The sequence below is a fragment of the Helianthus annuus genome, chromosome 9 (assembly GCF_002127325.2).
Source record: "Helianthus annuus cultivar XRQ/B chromosome 9, HanXRQr2.0-SUNRISE, whole genome shotgun sequence".
NCBI lineage: Eukaryota > Viridiplantae > Streptophyta > Magnoliopsida > Asterales > Asteraceae > Helianthus > Helianthus annuus.
The window spans coordinates 146319614-146338800 of NC_035441.2; positions in this window are offsets into that span (position 1 = coordinate 146319614).

The window sequence follows — 19187 nt, forward strand, 5'->3', positions numbered from 1 at the left end:
TCTTCAGTCATCTCCACTCACTCTGCTCCGTAAACGGCGATCTTCTGTTCTCCGAGGACAACGCAGTAAGCCTTCCTCTCTAGAACTTAATGTATATAGATTTTGTTTATACATTCAATCCTCATTGCTTATTCGTTTAATCAATTTTTTTAATTTTGATTTTGTTTCTGTGTTACCTTTTAGGGTTGATGATTGAATCTCCATCCCAAACGAGTAATTTGAATTCAAATTTGTAATTTCGTATTGTGATTCGTGGCAAGGAATGAAAGAAAAGAGGAATCAACGGCGTTTCAGTGTATTTGGTGAAATGTAAGGTCCATTCACTTTGTTATCTTCATTCAATTACATCTGTTTGTTTTTTTTTTCAAAAAAATGTTGGATCTTTGGGTTTAATCGGTTCCAAAGAGACAGTGAAGATGAATTTGATTTAATTGCTTGAAAAAAAGTCTAGGTTTCTTTAGTATCGTGGGTTGGAAGTTTTTTTAGTATGATTTTTTTTTTCTAATTTTTAGGTTTGCTTGAAATTTGTTATCCTATATCTACACGCAGGATGGGATGATTGGCACAGGTGATACGGTTGTTGTTGTGATCATGGTTGGTGGTCACACCAAAGGTGCTCTTAGTTCATTTTTAATTAACTTCATTTGCTATCATAACTTCATCGTATATTTGTTTACGATTTATAATGATCAGTGAGTGATATGAATTTACTATTTGTTTAATTTCAAGCTATTGTTACTGTTTATTAGAGATAATAGTTTGGTTAGGTTTATGGTAATTATATATGGTACAATTACGAGATATGATTTGATTAGGCTTTCTTATCTTTGTATACTCATTGTTGACCATAAATACATAACACCTTACTAAAGTTTTATTGTAAGTCGCATAATAATTTCTTCAATTGTGTCGGATTAACAAAGAGGCGGTAAATGATTTCTCTTTTCAACCACATCCTCACCGATTCAACTACATTGAAACAAAAAGTGATGGTTCTGTTAATCAATTTTTTGTTCGATGGACACAAAGGAGGATAGAATATTATTCCATTCATCCGATGGGTCATAATCCTATTAAATACCGTCTAAATGATTCCACTTTGAAAGACTGGCATTAGAAATGTTGTTTTGATTGGCCAACTATCGGACTTGTATCAGGTGATGGGCTGGTGTCTGATAACTACATGGATAAAGTACTTTTTAGTATGATTTCATATATTGACTTTTATTTTATATATGTTTTAAATTTGATTATATAATGTGTTTTTTTGTGTTATCAGCCACTTTCGCCTAAAAATGAAAGTGACGCATCATAGTAGGGGTGTTCGTAAAGCGTTGAAACCGACTGAACTGCCCAAACCAAAGCAACTGACGTGACCGTGTCGTCCTGATCAGTCAAAAACCCAATTAAACCAAGGTAGCTAGGGTAAGTCGGGTATCGAATCCACAAAGAGCAGGTGGTCAGTATTGCACGACCCGTTCGATTAGTTAGACTATTTACAAATAATGTACAAGATGATTATGAAGATTGCTTTTTTTATTTATTTGTTTGGTTTTTAAAATAAATCGGAATGAACCGACAAATTGATGTTATCGAAAACAATAATTTATTAACTAAAATTGTAAACTAAACTACTTAATTGAAAATATGTATTAAGAATACGGATCACACCCGGTTTCAGTAATTGTAAGTCCTAGGGTTCCTACATGTTTTAATTCAACTCAATTGCATATGATTAGCGGATTTAGTGTACCGTGACTTAGGTGCCAATAACTATCAACGTCCCGAAGAATGGACAAGAATGCACTTTGTAATCAACACAAGTAAATCCTAACCACGACAACGCATAACTACACATAACCATTTCGCAAAGTCATAACTTTTAACATCGTTCGACAATTTACGAATACGAAACAAATGTAAACTATTGTAAATGGTTTCAAAAATCAATACAAGTTGTCACAAATTCGAATCAAAGAACAAATTCATAAACCCTAGAAAATACAACTACCTACACCGGAGTGAAACCGAAGAGACTAGCCGCTCATGGTTGGGTGGACGCGATCACCGGCCAACGAACACGAACATGGAGCCGTGCCCTTGAGTCTTCAAGAGTGGTGGAGGTTAGGGTTGAAGGTGATGATGGAAGGTTGAAGATGGTGGTGATGGTGGAATGATTGAAGGTTAGGGATTACGGAGAATTGGTTAGGTGTTAGAGGTGAAAGAAAGATGTTAGGTGTGGATTAGAGAGGTAGTTGTGTCTATTAGATGATGATTAGATGATGTTTATAACCCCCATGACTCGTAACTCTCGAATAATGGCCCCCGGAACCGTTTCAACTCGTCAAAATATCAAGAAAACACAAGTTTTGCGATTGAACAAATGGGAGCCCGTCACCAACGGCCCAGACCCCGTCGATTGGGAAGATGTGATGGTTGAGTTCGAGAGTACAATCACGAAGAACATAACTTACGGCGACAGTTCTTCCAGTAGCAACTTCAACATCGAGCCACAAGGAGAGATATGAGCGCTTACGACTAAGGAGCTTTTCAAATTCGAATGACACAAAGCAATTATCGGCTCCAGTATCAAACAAACATGATGCATAAATACCATTCACAAGGAACGTACCATTGACCACGTTGTTGTCGGTCTGGGCTTGGCGCACGTTGATGTTGAACGTTCTGGTGCGTGCGGCTTGTTGTGGCTGTTGAGGCTGCTGCTGATGAGGCTGCTGCTGTTGGGGCTCTTGTTTCACAGCCCTGTTCGGGCACATGTTAGCAAAGTGGCTAGGATCGCCACATGCAAAGCAGACCCTGGCGTTGATCGCGGGTGCCTAAGTCGCGTGTTGGCCTTGCGGGGCTGGGAGTAGAGCTTGATGAGCAGTGACAGGGGCTGTGGGGTTACGGGGACCAAAGCGACAACCGGCTGTGAAATGACCATACATATTGCAATGAGCGCAGAAACGACAGGCAAGACCCACCGGATGATGATACGAGCATGTCGAGCAGAGCGGGTGGGGACCTGTGTATGCACGCTTTGCTGGTGGTGCATAGGTAGTTGGAGCTGGACGGTGATGGGGCTGCTGTTGGGCTGGTACGGCCTGGAGAGGAGCAGCAGTGGTAGTGACAGCACAGTTCTTGTTGCTGGGGCTGCTGTTGTGCTTCTTCTTGCGGCGTGACGACTTTGATGATTGGGCAGTGGCGGTGTTGGCGGTCGGTGCAGTGGTCGCTTGGTGTAGAGACTTGGAGGGCTTATCCCAGAAACCAGCTTTCACTCGCTTGTCATTGATTTCGGCGGCAAGCAAGTAAGTTTCTTCAATTGATGAGGTCTTTGCGGCGTGAACAAAATCGGCAACACAGTCGGGTAAAGCTCGGAGGTACTTCTTGATCGATATCTCTGACGTCTTGACTTGGTCGGGACAGATAATGCTGAGCTGCTTAAAGCGAGCAGTCAGGGCAGTGTCGTCTCCATCCTTCTGCTTGATATTCCAAAACTCGTCCTCCAGCTTTTGGCGTTCATGGGGAGGGCAAAATTCGTCCATCATGATGGCTTTCAGCTCTTCCCAAGTCAGCTCATAAGCTACATCATTCCCGCGTTTGTTTCATTCGGCCGTCCACCAGTCTAGAGCTCGGGACTGGAAGACGCCGGTTGCGTTCAGGGTACGGAGATTTTCTGGACACCCGCTTTGGCGCAGAGTGATGACGTAATGTCGTGGTCACAATCAAATTTAATCCAAATAACAACTATAGACAGTGGTAAATGGGTATCGAACTCAGGGAGTATGTGGAAAATATGTTGATGTTATAGCTTTGCACTTTAACTAAAATTAACCTAACTTGGAGAAATAAAATCAAGAGATTAGTTTGTTTGTTTTTAAGAACTAAATTACTAACTATTGGCAAATCAAAATTGGTTGTTTAACAGATTAAGGAAGAATGACCATCTTAGGATTCAGTTTCTTTAAACACTTGTGCAAAATTCCAACTAGAAAGAGTTACATAGACATAACTCGTGTATAAACAAATTTTGTGATAAAAGGGAACAAAATACTCGGATTATATGAATGCGAGGTTGTTTCCCGATGATCAATCAATCAATATCCAACCCTAACCCTTCCCATGATATCTCGATTGCCAACAGCACCAAGAACGTACGAATTAGACTAGAATTGCAATACCAATTAACAAGTTACAATCAATTACTCATACACCATGATAATCAAAGCAACACAATGTTATCATTCTAGAAATTCATAAATAAACACACAAGAGTTCAAGAGAAACCTTCACCTAAGATGATCACCGAAAGTTTAGTCGGACATGGCTTGGTGAATCATCATAACTTCAATATCCAAGTTCATACGAATCGAAATACAAACTGAATGATTAAAAATTGTTCACAAAACACTTGCCAAAGCCAAAATTCTCCCTAGAACTCCAGAGAAACGTCCAATGATGAGATAATGTGAAAAGACACCCAAAAATGGTTTTAATGAAGGCAGTTACGAAATTCCTCGCAGCCTCCACCGTAACTTATGGTGCCACCGTAAGTTACGGTGGTCTTCAAGGTGTTACGGTGGGAAGAGACTGAGTTACGGCAGGCATGCATGATTTTCAGGGCCACCATAAATTACGGTGGCCACCGTAATTTACGGTGGAGCCTGACTTGTGTGTTTTGTTTCTTCATTCCTCCCACACACGACCCGTTCATCTCCAATCCTTCCAAAGCTACGTTTTATCCCTTTTTAGCTCTCAAACTGCACCTGAAACATAAGCAACCGTAGTCATCTAATTCAAGATAATTACGCGATTAAGTGAAGGATCAATTCATCTTTTAACATGATTAAGGGTTGTCCAACGAACCACCCGTCAAGTGACTTCGACGGAATCGAACCATTGAAACATAGCTGTTGGGCCATCTTCTCCAGTGAATTCCTTTGGTCCGCATGCCTTGAACTGTTTGAAGCTGAAAACAGTCTTGGCATAATCCTTGGGAGCTTCAGTCCTCGACTCCTCAGATGACTTGCTAAGGTTCTCGTACACTTCACTCACCGCCTTTGCCACTTGCTTGGCGATGATAGCAGCAAGACGTTTGTCTCTCTTTTCTTGGCGGGTAAGTGGGGTTCAGTGTCTAGATGACGACATCTTCTGCAATAGACATCGTCGTAGGTCTCAGGCACATCGTAATTGAATCTAACCTCACACGTCTACTACTCACTAAAGTTTTAGGGACACGTTGAAGCATGTATCATATCAACACATAAGCACATAACCACGGATTCACGTCATCACAGAAGCACATAAGCACGTAGGGCACAGAAGCACAGAAACACAGAAGCGCAAAAGCACGTACGCATTTCATCATAGAGGCAGTCAGAATACAGAAACCTATCTTTCAAAGTCTGCGATTATTTGAATATAGCGATTTTGTCTGTCGTAGCGATTAGTATAGTACATGCGTATTAGTATAACGAGTATCCTAGTGTAACGATTTGTTAACATTTTGAGGTAGAGAAGCAAGGCGAGTCGTGTGTGTCGATCGAAATAGGTGTAAAAATCGAATAAATCTCAAAATTTTAAACATATAAACAGCTAAACACGAATAACACAAAAAATCAACGAGTCATCAGAGTCAGCAGTTGCGGGCTCAAATCGAAACACGTAAAAATCGGGAGATGGATTGTCTGTGGCTACTAGACGTCGACTACTCAAAGCGATTCGACTATTCACAAGGATCCGTTGTACACAGGTTGGCTTTCAGGATGGGGCCTCTGCTTCGAGTCTTGGGCTTCCGGCGCAAATCCTTTTAGTTGTACTGTGAGTTCAGATCGTTGGAATCCGTCGAGACTTTGGTGAGAGTTTTGGCAAGATCCATGGATAAGTCGTTAAGGTTAGGGTTTCACCCCTGACTTGCCAACTTTCCTGGTTTTTAGTAAAATAGAGGAGATTATTCATCAAAATGTGGATTTCACTCCTGGTTTGGTATAATTCCTCTTGTCAAACAAGCGTTCGTTATTGAAAAAGAACTTGCCTTGTTTGCTTGTATGAAAGGTGAAACTGTTCCATATATGATTGAAAAACTCAGTCATCTTAAACTTGAAATGAAGAGATCATCGATGGGATCTATTCCAAGTAAAGACAGCAGAGATGATAGGTCGATCAAGCTTCTTAGTCGAGAATTTGCGGCTTTCACACCTAATCCCAATTAGATCTCTTGTCTTTTAAGCGAAAATTCGAGTGCAATGATAGTGTAGTGTAGGTGAGGATAGCGAAGAATAGCAACAAGCTCATACATAATCCCTAATGGACATGTACAAGTCGGTCTATTGGGTCCTAACTATAGACTAGGTCTCTAAGACATCGACCCGGACTAGGTCGAGTCTGTCTAATTCCCTATAGTTATGGCTCTGATACCAATCTGTCACACCGCAACCGATGGCGGAAACATCGGGGCGCGGCACTGAGCGAAACAGATTGTCCAGAAGTTTCCATAACATTTATCATTACTATCCAAATTAAATAATACGTCCCATACCATACTTCAAATAGTAAAATAAATTATTACAGACAAAAATCCAGGCAAATGTTTCATTTCCGACAACTCAGATTTAAATATAACAAATTATTAGTTTGCGTCTAGAGACCCTAGCTACAAGATCCACAGACAACTATGCTCTAGACGCTTATTCTAGTCTCGCCTTCCTAGCAGATAAGCCTCTTAATTGCCTGTCACATACGTTAAAATAAAAGTCAATACACATAATGTAAAGGTGAGCATACAAGTTTGGTAATAGCATATAGAGTTCAAAATAGTTTACGCATAACAACACGTACACAGAGGAAAACGAAGCATGTTAATTATCGACACAGATCCATCGATACCAATGACTGCGGGTTGACTGCCCGAGGCAGTTCGCAATACATGATTATCACCATAATCCATGCAAGTAACTGTCCTTAACAACCCCCGTGTGAACGGGTGCTGAGTCCAAACTATAGTACTATCGTCGTTAAGGCAGGTAGACAGCATTCCATGTGTAAACATAATAAACAAGCATTCATTTAGTCACGTATAACATGCGGTATCGGTTAGCGTTAAAATGTTTCGTAGTGTGTTCGATGTGATTTTTGTATAGGTAACGTATGTAACACCTAGAAGTGCGTAAAGCAAAAAGGGATCGAGTATACTCACAACGATTGATGGACTGAAGGGAGCGCTTGAGAGTAGGGTTAGCCTGAATAGTTCGATAGCATAACAATAAGCAAAACGCAAAACGGAAACAAGTTTGAAGTGTAACACCCCGTGTTTTCCAAAAGTCAAAGTCAAAGTCAAGTGTTGACTGTGATTGGAATTAAGGATAATTTAAGATTATTTTATTTTAGTTTCATTTTGATTTTCATATTATGTTGAGTAAGTGTTGTATAATTAAACTAATCGACCGATAATCTAACCACGAATCGACGACCGACTGTGAATAGTAGGAAGTAACAATGCAATAAAGCTAGTCAATCAATAATCAAGCTAATCGAATCAAGCATCGAACTCAAGTGTGGGAATTTTAGTACTTCTATACGTGTGTGTGTGCCTTACGTGTTACTTGTGCATGTTTATTTAAGTAATGTGGTGTGGTGAATCGATCAAATCAATCGAGACTCGAAGGATAATCAAACTCAATCGAAACCGACTTTGAAAATAGGTTGTAAGGATGCTTGTATGTTAGATATAGTAGTTGGGACTAAAAGTAATTTGAATAGAAACTCTATCCTACTCTATTCCTCATCCATCGAAATCGAAATATCGAAAATCGTCGCGAAACGCTCAAAACATGACACTCTGATCGAACAGGGCAACCTGATCGAGCAGGCTAGCCGATCGAACAGGCTGTTCGATCGAGCAGCCCACTCGATCAGGAATGCTGCTCGATCAGGAGAACCTTTCCTCTTTTGGAAGCCTATAAATAGGGCTGTCTTTGTCAAACTTTCCACTTTTGGAAAAGCTCTGACCGACCAGCCTCTTCTTCTCGCTATTTCTCAGATTTCTCTCAATCCGGTAAGTATTTTGCTCTAATCCTTGTACGTTTTTGTTCATTAATCGATTCTACACCTTTCTATCTTTCAAAACTTGGATTTCAACCGTGAAAGCACCAAGATCTAGGAGTTCTTGGGTGATGTCATCATGGTGTTCTTCAAGAACACTAAGTTTTGACATCATTCCACTATGAATAGCTTAGATCTAACCGATTTCCACATAAATAACCTAAAATCTACCAAGGATCTTGACATTTCACGGTGGAAAAGGATTGGAAGATGGGTTTTCATCTATCTTTCAACTCTTTTACACTCAAACCGGTGAAAACGAAGCTTGAACCGATTTATAAATCATCCTAAACAACACATGGTTCAAGATTCGGGTTCAACCATGAGATTTACCGATTTCGGGTTAAACGTTAGACTTAGGTTCTGAAACACCCACTGACCGGACTTGGGTGATTCCTGCCCGAGTCAGTGAGTCAAGTAAAGACTGAGGTTTTATGGTTCAACTCGTAATCAAACTATCTCCAAATCACACCAAATAACGGGAATAACCAAGTGTTAAGAGATAGGCTAACCAGGTCAGAATGCTGGCCGAACGGTTAGGCTGTCCGATCGGACAGCCCAACCGAACGAATCACGCCAGCCGATCGACCGGGCTAACCGATCGATTAGCACCTGGGCCCACAAACTCACAAAGTGTAATATTGACGAAGTGATGTTCGATCGATCGAGCCACTCGATTGTAAACATTACTCATCGAATCATGAGATATTACACTTCAACACTTAACCTTTTCGAAACATTGGAATGTCACCCGATCGAGCATGCCACCCGATCGAGTGACACATTGCCAAGTCCATAATGCTAACCGATCGGTTGGGCTAACCGATCGAACGGACTGTTCGATCGGCCAACTAGAAAGGCAATGCTGCAAAAACATCAAAAGTTCAAACCATCATACACAAACACATCCTTCTCATTAAAGGAAGAAACAATCCACTTGAAAAGACCAGCCGATCGAGCCAGCCGGCCGATCGAATGGGAATGTTCAAACGGACTTTCAAACCAGTCGAACAGCCCATCCGATCGAACCAGCCGTCCGATCGAATGGCCTACTCGATCCAATACTCATTACTCATCGTTGTATTATCAAACTATTCAGGCTAACCTATTCTCAGTGCTCCCTTCAATCCACATCAACCACTGTGAGTATACTCGATCCCTTTTTGCTTTCAGCACTTTTGGGTGTTACATACGTAAACTATCAAAATCACAATCAACACAAACTATTTGAACGCTAACCTATTTGCATGTGCTACTTGACTAAATGATTGCTGTTTATTATGTTTACACGTGGAGTGCTATCTACCTGCTTTAGCAACATAGTACTATAGTTTGGACTCAGCACCCGTTCACACGGGGGTTGCTAAGGACAATTACTTGCATGGATTACGGTGGTAATCATGTATTGCGAACTGTCTCGGACAGTCAACCCGCAGTCGTTGGTACCGATGGTTCCATGTTGATAATTTACATGCATCGTTTTCCCTTGTGTACGTGCCTGGTTATGCGTAAACTATTCAAAATCTATATACTATATCAAACTTGTGTACTCACCTTTACATTATATGTATTGACTTTTATTTTAACGTATGTGACAGGTGTTTAATGTGTTAGCTTGCTAGGGAAGCGAGGCAATAATAAGCTTCTAGGAGCCCGCAATCTATGGCCCTGGTCCACGAACCTGATCCGGGGTTAGAGTTATCTGTAGATCTTGCCACTGGCACCTGTAGCCAGAGGAGTTCACAAATAGGGGTCTTAGAAACATTAAACAATATTTAATTTGGGTTGTAATAATTAGAATCTGAGTTGTCGGAACAGCTTTGACTTGTTTAGTTGCTTTCTATAATAACTTGTTATTTGTTTGGGATACGGTATGGGATGTATCATTTAACTGAATTTGTATGATAGTTGTTGTGGAAACTTCTGAACAATCTGTTTCGCTCAGTGCCGCGCCCCGATGATTCCGCCATCGGTTGGGGTGTGACAGATTGGTATCAGAGCCATAACTATAGGGAATTAGGTTAGACACGACCTAGTCCGGGTCGCTGTCTTAGAGACCTAGACTATAGCTAAGAACCAAGAGACCAAGTTTATGTGATTGCTCATTCTATACTATCACTGCACTCGAACTCCAAGCCAAAATCCGCGGTTTGGACGGGATTAGGTGTGAAAGCCGTAAATTCCTGCCTAAATTGTTGGATTTTGCCGATCATTTATGTGTAATTTTCTATCAACAAACGGGGAGAATTATGCCAAATCAGGGCTGAAACCCGCAATTTGATGCAAATTTTCCTCTGAGTTTTCTTAAAACAAGGAAGGAATTGCTAAGCTAGGGGTGAAACCCTAACCTTGGCAGTTGTTTCGACCATATTTCATCTCGCCAAGGCAATTGACGGACTCCAACGACCTGAACTCACGAGTATGACCTAGGACACGCGTGCATGATGCCCGAGGACTGAGGCAGAAACACGACCCCTAGAGTCGAAAGTGATGACAAGTCTACTGTGAATAGTTAAATTGCCGTGGTTAGTCAATGTCTAGTAGCCGCAGACAATCTACCTTTCGATTTTAAGTGTTGCATCGTTGATTTTATATGTTTTGCCTGATTATGTGTTATTTTCCGTTGGTTATTCGATTTTGTTATCAATCTGCACGACCTTTATCGCTATCCTACCTCGATTCAATTCTCAGTTAATGTGATCTAGACGAAACTAATATGCTATACTACGCTAAACCACTCAGTTAGACGATGCGATGTGATGCTACTCGATATACTATACGAACGACCTTCGACTTGTGACAAATAGGTTTCTGTTTTCTGACTTCCTCTGTGCTAAAATGCGTATGTGTTTAGGAAATAATGTGCTTAAATTGCCTAATTGTCTATGTACTCTAATTGTCTATGTGCTTATGTGCTTCTGTGAGTACGTGGACTTCGTGTATTCTGTGCTTTGTGCTTATAAGTGCTACGTATTGCGCAATACGGCGTGATCCTAAGCTTTAGTAATCTAAGACGTGTGAGGTGAGATTCGATTTCGTTGTGTTGAGCCCTGTGGCGATGTCTATTGCAGACCATGTCGTCATCATCAATGTCTCGTCGACGTCTCACTCACCAAGAAAAGAGGGACAAACGCCTTGCTGCAATCATCGCGAAGCAAGTGGCTAAGGCTGTAAGCGATGTGTATGAGAACGCTAGCAAATCTTCGGAGGAATCCAGAATTGATGCTCCTAAAGACTCCAGCAAAGCTCCTTTCAGCTTCAAACAATTTAAGGCTTGTGGACCAAAGGAGTTCACCGGTGAAGAAGGCCCTACAGGCTTGTTTCATTGGTTTGACTCGGTAGAGGTTACCCTTCGACAAAGCGGATGTCCAGATCTCCTCCGTACTCTCAATGCTACCGGTGTCTTCCAGTCGCGAGCTTTGGACTGGTGGACAGCCGAAAGGAACAAGCACGGGAATGACGCTGCATATGAGCTGACGTGGGAGGAACTGAAAGCAATCATGTTGGACGAGTTCTGTCCTCCCCACGAATGTCAAAAGTTGGAGGATGAGTTCTGGAGTATCAAGCAGAAGGAGGGCGACAATGCTGGTCTCACTGCCCGTTTCAAGCAGTTGAGTATTATATGTCCCGACCAGGTCAAGACTCCTGACATGACCATCAAGAAATACATCCGTGCTCTTCCAGACTGTGTCGCGGATTTCGTTTACGCCTCCAAACCCGCAACGATCAAGGAAACCTACCTGCTCGGCGCTGAGATTAACGACAAGCGGGTGAAGGCTGGTTTCTGGGATAAGCAATCCAAGGCTCTGCATCAAGTCACCACCGCATCAACCGACAACACCACTGCTCAAGCCTCCAAGTCTTCAAGAAGAAGAAAGAAGAACAAGAGTTGCGCTGCTGCAACCCATGCTGCTCCTCTTCAATCAGTGCCAGCGCAACAGCAGCAACCACAACGTACCGCCCCAGTGATCAATGCGCCGCCAGCTAAGCGTGCGTACACCGGCCCCCATCCACTCTGCCCTACGTGTTCTTATCATCATCCAGTGGGTGTGGCTTGCCGATTTTGCGCACACTGCAACGTCTACGGGCATTTCACTGCGAGTTGTCGCTATGGTCCCCGTCAAGCCCAAGCTCAAGCCGCTGTCAATCAGGCTCTACTCCCTGCTCCTCAAGCTCAACAAGCCGCTCAGGCCCCAGCAACCAATGTTCGGACCTGCTTTGCATGTGGTGATCCTAACCACTTTGCAAACCGGTGCCCGAACAGGGTGATAAAGCAAGAAGCCCAACAGCCTCAGCAACAACAACAACAGCCTCAACAGCAAGCAGCCCACGCCAGAACCTTCAACATCAACGCACGTCAGGCTCAAGCGGACAACAACGTGGTCAATGGTACGTTCCTTGTGAATGGTATATATGCATCATGTTTGTTTGATACTGGAGCCGATAACTGCTTTGTGTCATTTGAATTCGAGAAGCTTCTTAGTCGTAAGCGCTCTTATCTTTCGTCGTCATTCGAAGTTGAAGTCGCTACCGGAAGAACTATCTCTGTAAACTCTATGCTCCGTGATTGCACTCTTGAGCTCAACAATCATATCTTCCCAATCAATCTCATTCCGATGCAGCTCGGAAGTTTCGATGTCATAGTAGGCATGGACTTTCTTCGTGAAAACCATGCTGAAGTTGTGTGCTTCGACAAAATGATTCGTTTTGTGTTAGCTAGTGGTGATATTTTATGTGTGTATGGTGAAACGGCTGCGAAAGGTCTCAAGCTCGTGTCATGTCTCCAAGCTCGCAAATACCTCCGCAAGGAATATCGAGCCTTCTTGGCCAACATTGTCGTAGCGGAGGAGGACAAGAAAAAGAAAGTTGAAGTTAAAGATGTCCCAGTTGTTCGAGAATTTCCTCAGGTGTTCCCTGATGATCTTCCCGGATTACCTCCAAGTCGTGATATCGACTTTCGAATTGACCTTATTCCTGGAGCCAACCCTGTAGCCAAAGCTCCTTACCGACTTGCTCCCTCCGAGATGCGAGAGCTATCGAACCAACTCCAGGAACTACTTGAAAAAGGCTTTATTCGCCCGAGCACTTCTCCTTGGGGCGCGCCAGTCCTTTTCGTCAAAAAGAAGGACGGGTCATTCCAAATGTGCATCGATTACTGGGAGTTGAACAAGCTGACTATCAAGAACCGATACCCCTTGCCCAGAATCGACGATTTGTTTGACCAGTTACAAGGTGCTCAGTGCTTCTCCAAGATCGATCTACGTTCAGGTTATCACCAGTTGCGGATTCAAGAGGAAGACATACCCAAAACCGCTTTTCGAACCCGATATGGCCACTACGAATTCGTTGTTATGCCTTTTGGCTTGACGAACGCACCCGCGGTCTTCATGGATCTGATGAATCGCGTGTGTACGCCCTTCCTAGACCGCTTCGTCATTGTATTTATCGACGATGTTTTGATCTATTCCAGATCGAGGGCCGAACATGCGCAGCATTTGCGTTTGGTTCTCGAGTTACTTCAGGGGAATCAACTCTACGCCAAGTTCACCAAGTGTGAATTCTGGTTGGAGGAGGTTCAATTTCTGGGTCACATTGTGAATAGTCAAGGTATACACGTTGATCCTGCAAAGATCGAGGCAGTTAAAGGTTGGATTACGCCCAAGAATCCGTCAGAAGTTCGCTCTTTTCTCGGATTAGCAGGTTACTACCGACGATTCACCGGAGGATTCTTGAAGATTGTTGTGCCGCTCACTTCTCTTACTCATAAAGACAAGCCTTTCGTGTGGGGAACCGCACAAGAGACTGCTTTCCAAACCCTCAAACACATGCTGTGCCATGCACCGATTCTTACACTGCCCGACGGAAGCAATGACTTCGTGGTCTACTGTGATGCTTCAAACCTTGGTCTTGGTTGTGTCCTCATACAACGAGACAAGGTTATAGCCTACGCTTCTCGACAGCTCAAAATCCACGAGAAGAACTATACAACCCATGACCTCGAGCTAGGCGCAGTTGTCTTTGCATTAAAGATTTGGCGACACTACCTGTATGGTACAAAGTGTACGATCTTCACCGATCACAAGAGCCTACAACACATCTTTAATCAGAGAGAACTCAATATGCGTCAACGCCGATGGGTAGAACTCCTCAACGATTACGACTGCGAGATCCGTTATCACCCAGGCAAGGCGAATGTAGTTGCTGACGCACTTAGCAGGAAGAATTACGTGATAGGTGTTCGAAACATCCAAGCACAGTATAACCTCGAAGCTCTCATCCGTGAAGCACAACACGCTTGCTTTAACGAGCATACGTTGAAGAAAGAGAGAATCTATCACGATGGAGCTCATCTCGTAAGCAAAGCCAATGGGATATTCTATTATCTGGACCGAATCTGGGTTCCGAGGAGGACAGATTTGCGAAAGATCATCATGAACGAAGCCCACAAATCCCGATACTCCATTCATCCCGGTGCAGACAAGATGTACCAGGATCTTCGCTACAAGTACTGGTGGCCTGGGATGAAACGGGATATCGCTCTATACGTTGTAGCTGCCTAACTTGTGCAAGAGTCAAGGCTGAACATCAAAGACCTTCCGGCTTACTCGAACAACCACCGATACCCGTATGGAAGTGGGAGAGCATAGCTATGGATTTCATAACTAAGCTTCCGACCACGCCATCAGGTCACGACAGTATTTGGGTTATAGTCGACCGTCTAACCAAATCAGCCCACTTTCTGCCAATACGAGAAGACTATAAGGTGGCCAAACTAGCCCAAATCTACACCGACGAGATCATTAAGAATCATGGTACGCCTCGAGACATCATCTCTGATCGCGACGCTCGGTTCACCTCGAGATTGTGGGAAACTTTTCAAGCGGCTCTTGGAACAACGCTGAATTTGAGTACCGCATTCCATCCGCAAACCGACGGACAGACTGAAAGAACGATCCGCACTATTGAAGACATGCTCCGTGCGTGTGTTATCGATTTTGGTGGTAGTTGGAGCAAACACCTGCCATTGGTAGAATTCTCGTACAATAATAGCTATCACTCCAGCATCGAAATGGCACCTTTCGAAGCCTTGTATGGTAGGAGATGTCACTCGCCTATTGTATGGCACGAGGTCGGTCATTCGCAACTGACCGGGCCCGAAATTTTACAAGAAACGACCGACAAAATCCACCAGATCAGGGAAAACTTGGTAAAGGCCCGGGATAGACAAAAGATGTACGCCGATAAACGACGCAAGCCCCGCGAATTTGAAGTTGGTGACTACGTACTTTTAAAGGTATCCCCTTGGAAGGGTGTAGTCCGATTCGGCAAAAGAGGGAAACTTGCGCCTCGATTTGTTGGACCTTTTAAGATTCTGGAAAGAATCGGAAAAGTCGCCTACAAGCTCGAATTACCGGAGGAACTCAGCAATGTCCACCCGACTTTCCACGTATCAAACCTTCGGAAGTGTGTAGCCGACCACGACGCAATAGTACCGCTTGACGATCTCCAGGTCAACGAGACGTTACACTTCGTGGAAAAGCCTGTCGAAATCATGGACCGACAGACCAAGCAGCTCAGACGCTCTCGCATTCCTATTGTGAAAGTCCGATGGGAAGGCAAGCGATGCGCGGAGTTCACTTGGGAACTCGAAAGTGACATGAAGGCCAAGTACCCGCAGTTGTTTAGATAGATCTAAAGCGTCAAATTGGTAAAATCACACGGTGATGTACAGCCCTCAGCCTAATTTCGGGACGAAATTCCCTAAAGGAGGGGAGACTGTAACACCCCGTGTTTTCCAAAAGTCAAAGTCAAAGTCAAGTGTTGACTGTGATTGGAATTAAAGATAATTTAAGATTATTTTATTTTAGTTTCATTTTGATTTTCATATTATGTTGAGTAAGTGTTGTATAATTAAACTAATCGACCGATAATCTAACCACGAATCGACGACCGACTGTGAATAGTAGGAAGTAACAATGCAATAAAGCTAGTCAATCAATAATCAAGCTAATCGAATCAAGCATCGAACTCAAGTGTGGGAATTTTAGTACTTCTATACGTGTGTGTGTGCCTTACGTGTTACTTGTGCATGTTTATTTAAGTAATGTGGTGTGGTGAATCGATCAAATCAATCGAGACTCGAAGGATAATCAAACTCAATCGAAACCAACTTTGAAAATAGGTTGTAAGGATGCTTGTATGTTAGATATATGTCACACCCCGATTTCCACGTGTCTCACCGGTGGGCCCGGTGGGGGATTACCGTGACGATGTTGGCAACATTATAGTCAAACCACACAAATATATAATGCACAGCGGAAGCTTAAAGATAAATATATATATATATATTTCAACCTCTGGTGAAAATATCAATGTTTACAGAAGTTGAATATCCACAGCGGATCGAATAACAAAATATTGTCCATTCAGATATCGCATCAAGTTTGCGAGACTATCTATGATGCTAAGGAAGCTAATACCGGCCCATTGCGTTTAGTACCTGCATTTAATCTTTTTGGGGAAAATACGTCAGTTTACACTGGTAAATACGTTCAACTGACACATTTGAAAATGTTTATTTAAAATTGATTTGAATGCACAAGGCACAAACTCTTTTATAACTTGGGAAAATTATAATAATCTTGTGAACGTTTTACATGTTCTTTTATGCGTTCAGTAGCCCGGGTCGTGCCGGGTTAAAGATTAATTGACGCACCACATTGCGTAAAACCGTAGTATAAAAACCAACGGCTACGTCTTTTAATATTTATATGTCGACAATATATACCGGGTGTACGCCTACACCGGGATGTCGATGGTCGTGGCCATTTCGTAAAATGATGCCAAGGATATCCGGGACACGGTCAATAACCCCCCAAAGGCTTATAAGAAACAAAACTGTTTAAATGAGCCGATCATATTTAAATCAATTAACCACCTAAGCGATGGAATTATATAATGCTCAATCAAGCGGTATTAATATACCGTAACCCAAGCCCATATAGGGGAAATAAGTCAAAAGTATTTACCTTCGCAAGTATTTATCCTTAGTTCAGTTAAATCGCCGATATCTTTTACCGGGGCTCCTAATCTGGAACGAAGGTTGTAATTAACCTCTTAGAATCCTAACGGGTCTTTTATATTGGCCGTAGCCTAGACCGGTTGGTTCCGATATACATAGATATGGTTTAATCGCGTAAAAGAGCGAAAACCGAGAATGGAATGTGTTTCCGACCCAACAAGTTCGAAGACTTGTTTATTATGGGTTTATGGTTCACATTCTGAATTTTGGGGTTCAAATGATATTATTTGACCCGTATCGGCTAAATTATGAAAACTAGTTTCATAAGCCGAACCGTGCGCGCAATAGGCGAAACGGTTAACCATGAGAGTCTTACGTTTATTTCCTAAGTCAATATGCCTTAAATAGGTTGTGGTATCAGTAGGATACCTTTCGTAATGCCCGTAACGAGTTTTAGTTAAAACATCGCCCCGAAGGGGTTTATCGGTAAATTTAAAGATTTTTAAAGGGGTTTTCGAGTTCTACAGGAAATCTTAGTTTACCGAACAGTTCATAAAGCTTAAAATACTCTATTTATTATTTAAAACCAGTGGCAACTGGAATCGGGTCAAAAGACCTTGTAGAACTCATGTTTTGGCCAAAAAGGGCATATTCGGCATTAACCGAACCGTAGCCATAACCGCAGGTTATGAGCGAGGTAAAAATTATTAAAAATCCTTAAAATTCCCAAAATATTATTTTAATACAGTGGGTAAAAGTTTTGGTGACGAAATCTTGGTTTAGATAGGCGTTATGCTAATTGCGCCGTTAATTACAAAAGTTTCTTAAAAGTGCGCCTTTTCGCATAATTCTCATTCTAGACCTCGGATTGGCGTGAAACTTTACGGACATGCTTATAATTTAATAAGCAAGGTTCTGGTCCGTTCACGTGTCCGAAATACTCGTTTTATTTTTAAAAGGCCGTTACGGTCAACTTTTAGGCATTTAACGGAAATACGTAAAAGACTCGGATAACTCATGAACCGATCACAGAGGCTTATACCAATATGTGACCTGGTCCTAGGAGAGTCCTAAGGTATTTTTATACCTCACTAAAACGGGTCAGAACTGAAGTCAAAGCAAAAGTCAAACTTTTGCGACATTCGGCTCCGAACCGGTTCAATATAGCAAATGGATGTTTCAAACGAGCGCAAACAAGTTTATATACTTATTATCTTGTTTTATGAGTGTCTAAACAGGTTCCATAGTGTATATATTACAGATTATGCATAAATCGCTAAAATGGGTTTCTGTTGACTTTTTAACCGCACGTTTGACTCGCCATTTGACATAGCTAGAGTGGTGATCAGAGGGAACCCTTTTAGGGGTTTATTACCTCCATTGATACCAACTTATAACCACCTTTGATTCGTCATAAGACAGAACCATCATGGATATAATTTAAAGTCAAACCGTTTTTACGACGGTTTGTTTTCTAGCTATTAACTAAGCAAAATTTGAACTATGAAAGATCTAAGCAACTTACAGAAGCTAAGGCTTGAATTTAGAGCAGAGAAGAAGACTTGTATGCCTCAGAAATGATCAGATGAGAGTGTTTGTGTTGTGGTGAACTTATGAACATATGTCTTGCTATTTATAGCCAAAGATCAAGCCCAAGATCACTCCACATAACTCTACAACTGATATGGGATGAATGGCATGTGTCCTAGAGGTGTATGGGTCGAGTAGGGGGCAACCATGCTCCTGAGAAACCCATCATTTGATGTTTTGGCCTTTAAAACAGCCAACAGCCGAAGTTCTGTCGCTGGCGATCGCTTACGGACCGTATGGCTTCGGCCTTGCGGTCCGTAAGCCATGGGCGGATCCAATATAATCATTCACCTCCTTACGGTCCGTAAGGCCTGGCCTTTGCGGTCCGTAAGGGGTAGAGATTTAATCTTTTTCAAATCTTTTTCAATGATTATAAATCTTTTTATAATTATTACGAAATCTTCGGTATTTATTAACCTGACCTTTCGGGTTTGAAGGGGTAACTTTGCGATAAGGTCCTCGATTATTTACGATT